This window comes from Melospiza melodia, chromosome 9 (genome assembly GCF_035770615.1).
Source record: "Melospiza melodia melodia isolate bMelMel2 chromosome 9, bMelMel2.pri, whole genome shotgun sequence".
In the NCBI taxonomy this organism is placed as follows: Eukaryota; Metazoa; Chordata; class Aves; order Passeriformes; family Passerellidae; genus Melospiza; species Melospiza melodia.
Genome location: NC_086202.1, coordinates 37,748 through 44,361, shown reverse-complemented (window position 1 = coordinate 44,361; position 6,614 = coordinate 37,748). Strand labels below are relative to the sequence as shown.

Sequence of the window (6,614 nt, the reverse complement as noted above, 5' to 3'; positions counted from 1 at the left end):
CACATTTGTGCCGGAGCTGTTCTGCCCTGCCGCATGGCCTGCTGCAGTAGGACAAACCATAGGGAGTTGAAATTTGTAATGTGGGCTGTACTTGGGCTCTAGATGCTATTCCTAGATTGACATAAGGTGTTTGCAGCTTGTGAGTTACCCTGGTGGTGTTTGACATATGTTCTAACTTTCTTTCAGGTGCAGATGCATTCCATGTGTGGCAGAGGGTCAGGGTTAGGAGGTGCCGGGCCTTCTTAGGAGCGCGGTGAGTAGCAGAGTGGTGGGGTTTTGGCCGATGCAGTGCCAAGGTCAGGCCCTGATGTTTGGTTCTCTTTAATCTAGCTTTCTGAGAGACCCCAGCCCGGTGACAGCAGGACCTTCCCAGGTGACGAGGTGGCCTTTCTTTGCACCTGACAGGGACCAGCATCCCCAGATGTCTGAGAGATAAGTAGAGGGCTGTGACCCACAGTGGGGATGAAGGCATGGTGCTGGTTTGGGAATGACTGGGAGGGGTTTTTGAGTTCAATTTTGGGGGGGGGGGTAGTGTGTTCATGAAGTGGCCCCTTAGGCCCCATAAAAGCCAAGTCTCACTTTTGATCACAGTGCTGAGGTGTGCAGGGCAGAGCAGTCCCGGGGTGTCTTGTGTCACTTGTCTGTTGTGCATTATGTGTTGTTTGTGTATCCCATGTCTTTTACCTTAGGGGGGCCTGTCAGAAACCTTGGCATCCTTGTTAGCATCTGTGATCACTGCATTCCTTGGCCTGGCACCTGGGCCAGTGAACTTTTGACTGGGGAGCTCAGACAGGCATCAGACTCTCTTCTCTCTTTGGAAGCATCCAGTCAGGTGTCTTGTCAGGTCTTGTTCTGAGCTGTACGGACAGCTATGCCCCACCTGGATCCATTATGGTGGATTAGGACTTGTGAAAAATGTGAGGGCAGGCAGAGGATTCTGACCATAGGATTCCTAGGCATCGATCTTTGCTGTTCTTGGAATAAATCCTTCAGTTAGCATCTTCTTCCTCCAGGGTTCTCTGAGCCTCATCAGCTCACCATCGGTCTCAGCTCGGTCATCTCCTTTTGCGTTCTCTCAGTCCTTGCAGCCATTTTCCTTGCCGAGAGATTTCTGTTCCTGTTGTGTCCCCGTTGTCTGTCCTGTCTTGTCTGTCCTGTGTCACGGGTGTCTGCACACATTTGTGCCGGGGCTGCTCTGCCCTGCGGCATAGCCAGCTGCGATAGGAGAAGTCCTGGGGACTTGGAATGTGTAATGCGGGGTGTAGTTGGACTGTAGGTGGGATTTGTAGATGGACACATCATATCTGGAGCTCCTCAGTTATCCTGCAACAGTTTGACTCTTGTCCTACCTTTTTTTTCAGATTCAGATGGATTAAATCTGTGCCAGAGGGCCCCGTCCCGGGTGAGGGGATTGCCCCGAGCAGGTGAGGCCCCATTTGTCTCTGCAGCAGAAGTGTGTATGGTGACTGTGTTACAGCTCTGTTCTTTGTCTTTCTTTTTAGGAAGTCAATCTGGATGCCAGCAGTCAAGGTGGGCAGGGGAGAGAAGTGGTTGTTATTGCTCAGCTCTGAAGCACAACCATTTTTCAGGAGATTCATCATGTCACAAGAGGGATCTGCCCAGTGTCAAGGATGATGTTTGAGATTGAGGCTTCAGGTGAGTTGAGGATTGTGACTGGGAGAGGGAGGGTGTTCAGGTATCCAGTTAGGAGTTCTTGGGAGGGGGTTTGCAGGCAGCAGGGTGAGAAAGGGTGTTTTTGTTTATTTGAGGGCCCCTCTCCCCAAGGCTGTTCAGAAGCCTAGCAGAGGCATTGCCATGTCTTACAGCACACAAGGTCATCCACTGCACTCACAGGAATGCCATTTAACTTTGCCTTTCTCTAACCCAGGTGCCACTCCTATGGAAGGCCACATCCTTGGAATCAGGATGAAGCTGGAGCCTGAGGAAGCCAGGCACGCTCAGGAAAGGGCAAGTAGCTGCCTTGCTGGGATTTGGCCCACATAAGTCTGAACTCATACTTTGGTTTTGGTTTTCTTTATTGTAGCTGACTGGGAGGCTAACAGGCCATCACAGAGCCCTCCGAGGCAGACTCATTTCAGGTGCAGCGTGGATTCCCCTCACCAATCATCCAAAAGATAAGTCGGGGGCCATGGCCTGGCGATGGGAGTGTAGCAGGTTGGGAGTTCTTGGGGCAGAGTTAAAAACCAGCAGAGGGAAAAGCATTCTTCTCCAAGGGCCTGTTAGGACAGCTAAAGGGAGAGGCTCTTCTTTTGATGGCAGCTTTCAGGCGGGCAGTGCAGAACAGCTCCGGTCTGTGTCCTGTTGTCTGGTGTGCTGTGTTCCCTAGTGTGTCTTTGGGGTCCCTTTTGCCCTCTTCCCTCGATGCCCTCACCACAAGCATGATGTGTTGTGTTTGGTGTCCCCCTGTTTGTCACGTTCTGTGTCACGGGTGTCTGCAGGTATTTGTGCCGGAGCTGTTCTGCCCTGCTGCATGGCGTGCTTCAGTAGGACAAACCCTGGGGAGTTGAAATTTGTAATGTGGGCTGTACTTGGGCTCTAGGTGCTATTCCTAGGTTTACATAAGGTGTTTCCAGCTTGAAAGTTAAAGTTATTGTGGAGGTGTGTGACATATGTTCTAACTTTCTTTCAGGTGTGGATGCATTGCATCCATGGCAGAGGGTCAGGGTTAGGAGGTGCTGGGCATTCCTAGGAGCATAGTGAGTAGCAGAGTGGTGGGGTTTTGGCCGATGCGGTGCCAAGGTCAGGCACTGATGTTTGGTTCTCTTTAATCTAGCTGTCTGAGGGACACCAGCCCGGTGCCAGCAGGACCTTCCCAGGTGACGAGGTGGCCTTTCTTTGCACCTGACACAGGCATCCCCTGATGTCTGAGAGATAAGCAGAGGGCTGCAACCCTCAGAGGGGATGAACGTGGGGTGCTTTTTCAGGACTCCCTGAGGTGGGGGTCTGAGTTGGCTCTGGCAATGAGGTTAGCCAAGATGTTGCCCCTTAGGCCCCATAAAAGCAAAGTCTCCCTTTTGGTCACAGTGCTGAGGTGCGCAGCATGGCAGAGCAGTCCCGGTGTGTCTCGTGTCACTTGTCTTTTGTGTATTGTGTGTTGCCTGGATATCTCATGTCTCTTATCTTAGCCCTGTGAGGGGCCTCTCAGAAACCTTTCCTAGCATCCGTGATCTCAGCGTTCCTCGCCCTGGCACCCATGCCATAGATCTTTTGACTTGGGAGCTCACACAGGCAGCAGAAATGCATCTCTCTTTAGAAGCGTCCAGTCAGATGTCTTGTCATGTCTTGTTCTGAGCTGTACGGACAACCGTGCTGCGCAATGATCCATTATAGCAGAGTAGGACTTGTAAGGATGTGAGGTTAGGGAGAGGATTCTGACTGTAGGATTCTCGGGCATCCATCTTTGCAGTTTTTGGAATAAATCATTCTGTTTGCATCTTCTTCCTCCAGGGTTCTCTGAGCCTCATCAGCTCGCCATCAGCTTCAACTCTTCTTCTTTTGCATTCTCTCAGTCCTTGCAGCCATTTTCCTTGCTAAGAGATTTCCGTTCCTGTTGTGTCCCCAGTGTTTGTCACGTCTTGTCTGTCCTGTGTCACGGGTGTCTGCACACATTTGTGCTGGAGCTGCTGTTCTGCCCTGCTGCATATCCTGGTGCAATATGAGAAGTCTCAGGGACTTGGAATTTGTAATGTGTAGTTGGATTCTAGATGGGATTTGTAGATGGACACAGGATACGTGGAGCCCATAAGTTATCCTGCAGCCCTTTCACTTTCATCCTAACTTTCTTTTAGTTGCAGAAGGATAAATCCAGGGCAGAGCCCCCCATTCTGGGTGAGGGGATTCCCCTGTGAAGGTCAGTCACTGTTTGTCTCTGCAGAGGAAGCATAAATTGTGGCTGCTGCAGCTCTGCTCTTTGTCTTTATTTTTAGGAAGTCAAGGCAGAGAGCAGCTGTCAAGGCTGAGTGGGCAAGGTGAGCATTGAGTAGGGTACCGAAACAGTTGTTATTGCTGAGGTCTCAGTTTCTGGTGCAGCTCTAGGTACGTATTATTCCTCTTTTTATTTTAGATGGACTGCTTGCCATCTATCCTAGCCCAGCATGCCCATGCCAGGTGGGTTCAAGCTTAAGGTATCAGTGTAGCATACTTGTCAGGGTTGGGAGGTTGTGTTTTCACAGTATCTCAGCATGCTTTTCTGCTTTGTTTCTTTGCAGGTGCTGTCGCTGCCCTAGGCATGCCGGGGAAGAGAGGAGGGCAGGTGACTCGGAGTTTAGGCGGGCTGATTCCTAGGTGAGTGTTATGCAGCAGCATGCTAAGTGTGTACATTTTCTTTTTGCAGGTATCTTCCGGGCGGCCTCTGGAGTCAAATCAAGACTTGAGGTGAGCTGGGGCAGGGGTGCGAAGGAGTCCCAGGGATTACTGTTTTTGAGGGCAATAGTCACGTTTTCTGTTTTGCCTTAGGTACCCTGGGCAGGCTTGTAGCCACAGCTTGGAAGCGGCAGCACCGAAGCGCACACATTGAGAACGTCTCAACGTCCACGTCCGACCGAGGATGGATTTTGTCTGCTTGTCTTCCAAAAGCTAAGTGTCGGGGCCAGTGGTTGGGAGAAGGGGAAAAGCCTTTACTATCACAGGAGGCAATCTGATGTCAGCTTAGCAGAGAGGTCTGTAGTGGGACAGGCTCCCTGGAAGTAAAGGGAGAGGGTTTCTCCTCAGCCTCACCAGAGCCTTTGCCGGGCAGGGCAATTCCTACCCATCTCCACATTCTCGTGAACTTTGTGTCATCAGCCTTCTTCGACTTGACGTCGTCACGGCTCTTTCCCCCGTGGAGCTCGCCTTCAGGTCCGGAGCTGTAGCTGCAGTCACCTGGCAGTCCGCTTCCTTCTCTAGGCTTGCTGAGCCTCTCGAGCATCCTCCTAACTGCTTTGGCCCTAACTTCCTTTAATGAGTTGCATTTCATCATCACGTGCTGTTGTCATAGGGCTTCCTTTCCCTTGGCCTCATTGGCCTCTGGCTCGTCTTGTGCTAGGACTCTCGGGTCCCTAAAGGGAAAGTGCCAAGCAGTTGCAACTTGTCTCTGTGTTATGTCATCTGTGTCTATGTTATGGTGTGTGTGTCCATTGTCTTCCACGGCATAGGCCTTTGTTACATCTCAATGCTTTATCGGCTCTCTTCTGTGCCATGTTCTACTCACATTCCTTGCCGGATATCCCTTATTCCAGCATCTTTACATTTTTACTCTTTGAGACAGGAATGTCTCACAGGGACAAGATGTTCTCATCCATCTTCCTTCTCACTATCAGCTTTGGTAGTGCTTTTTTTTCTTGGACTTCTAGAGGGAGCATCTTACACCCTCCTCACGTGACTGCAGTAGTTCTATAGGTTCCATCTTCTCAAAGGGTACAGGGCTCAATAAGTAATCTTCCAGAGAGTTTTCTTAAGTCGTGGTTTATATTGTATGTTCCTATGTTGGCTTATATTGTATGTACTTACATACAGTATAAGTACGTACAGTATAAGCCAGCATAGGTACATGCAATGTAAGTGCATTGCCTTATATTGTCTGTACTTACACTGCATGTAAGCATGTCGCCTTATATTGTGTGTACTTACACTCTGTGTACACTTGCACTGTATGCGTCAGCTTACATTGTGTGTAGACTGTACCACTTATGATCGGAGCTGCCCTGCCCTGGCACATAGTCACAGTTAGGTAGAACAGTTATAACAACTTTACTGTTCATCTGTCTTTTGTGGGATTTTGGGTAGAAAATTCATCAGTCCAGAGTGGGGACAAGTCCTAGCTGTCAGATAGCCACTTGTTGACCCTTCCTGTTGTCTCACAGGTCCCCGAGGCTGCTGATTTCCCCAGGATCTGCCATTTACCTCAAGGAGCGGCAGCCAGAAGATGTGTCAAAGCACCTTCTTCAGCATCTCAGGGAAGGGCCACAGTGAGCGTGTAAGAAGGAGTGTGTGTGAGAGCACGTGGCTGTGTCTGTCTGCTCGTCTCTGCGTGTGTGAGCGCATGCTGACTGGATTTAACCTTGTGTATATGACTTTTGCTTTTCAGGTTTTGCAACTCATTGTTAAATTGAGAATAAAAAATCCCCAGCTGCCTTCCACCCTGGCTGTTTTTTTTTTTTGGTCCCGGCCAAGTAAAAACCCAGAAAAATACTCCAAGATAGGCTAGAAAAGGCCCAAAAAACCCAGTAAAAAAACCCAAGATGGGCAAGAAAAACCCAGAAAAAAGCAGAAAAAACCCCAAAATGGGCAACAAAGAAACCCCACAAAAATCCAGGAAAAAAACTGCAAGATGGGGAAGAAAAAAATCAAGAAAAAACCCAGAACAATCCCAGGGAAAAAATCTCAAGAGGGGCAAGAGCAAACCCGGGAAAAAAAGCTAAAAAACCCAAGATGGGCAAGAAAAGCCCAGAAAAAACCCAGAAAAAAAAAAAAAAAAAAAAAACCAGGAAAAAGAAACCGGAAGAACTCCGAAGGTGGGCAAGGAAAACCCAGAAAAAACCAAGGAAAAAAACCAAACATGGGCGAGAATACCCAGAAAAAAACCCCAAGATGGGCAAGAAAAAACGCAGAAAACA

At 49.4% G+C, this 6,614-nt stretch overlaps 1 long non-coding RNA gene across 1 annotated transcript; it reads left to right on the top strand.

Moving 5' to 3' along the window:
• The first annotated feature begins 1,972 nt into the window (after positions 1–1,972).
• Positions 1,973–6,137, top strand: LOC134421728 (uncharacterized). Its single transcript, XR_010028670.1, has 6 exons — positions 1,973–3,989; positions 4,085–4,128; positions 4,230–4,273; positions 4,355–4,395; positions 4,477–5,974; positions 6,086–6,137. It is a non-coding gene; the product is annotated as an uncharacterized LOC134421728 (long non-coding RNA).
• The last annotated feature ends 477 nt before the right edge of the window (positions 6,138–6,614 follow it).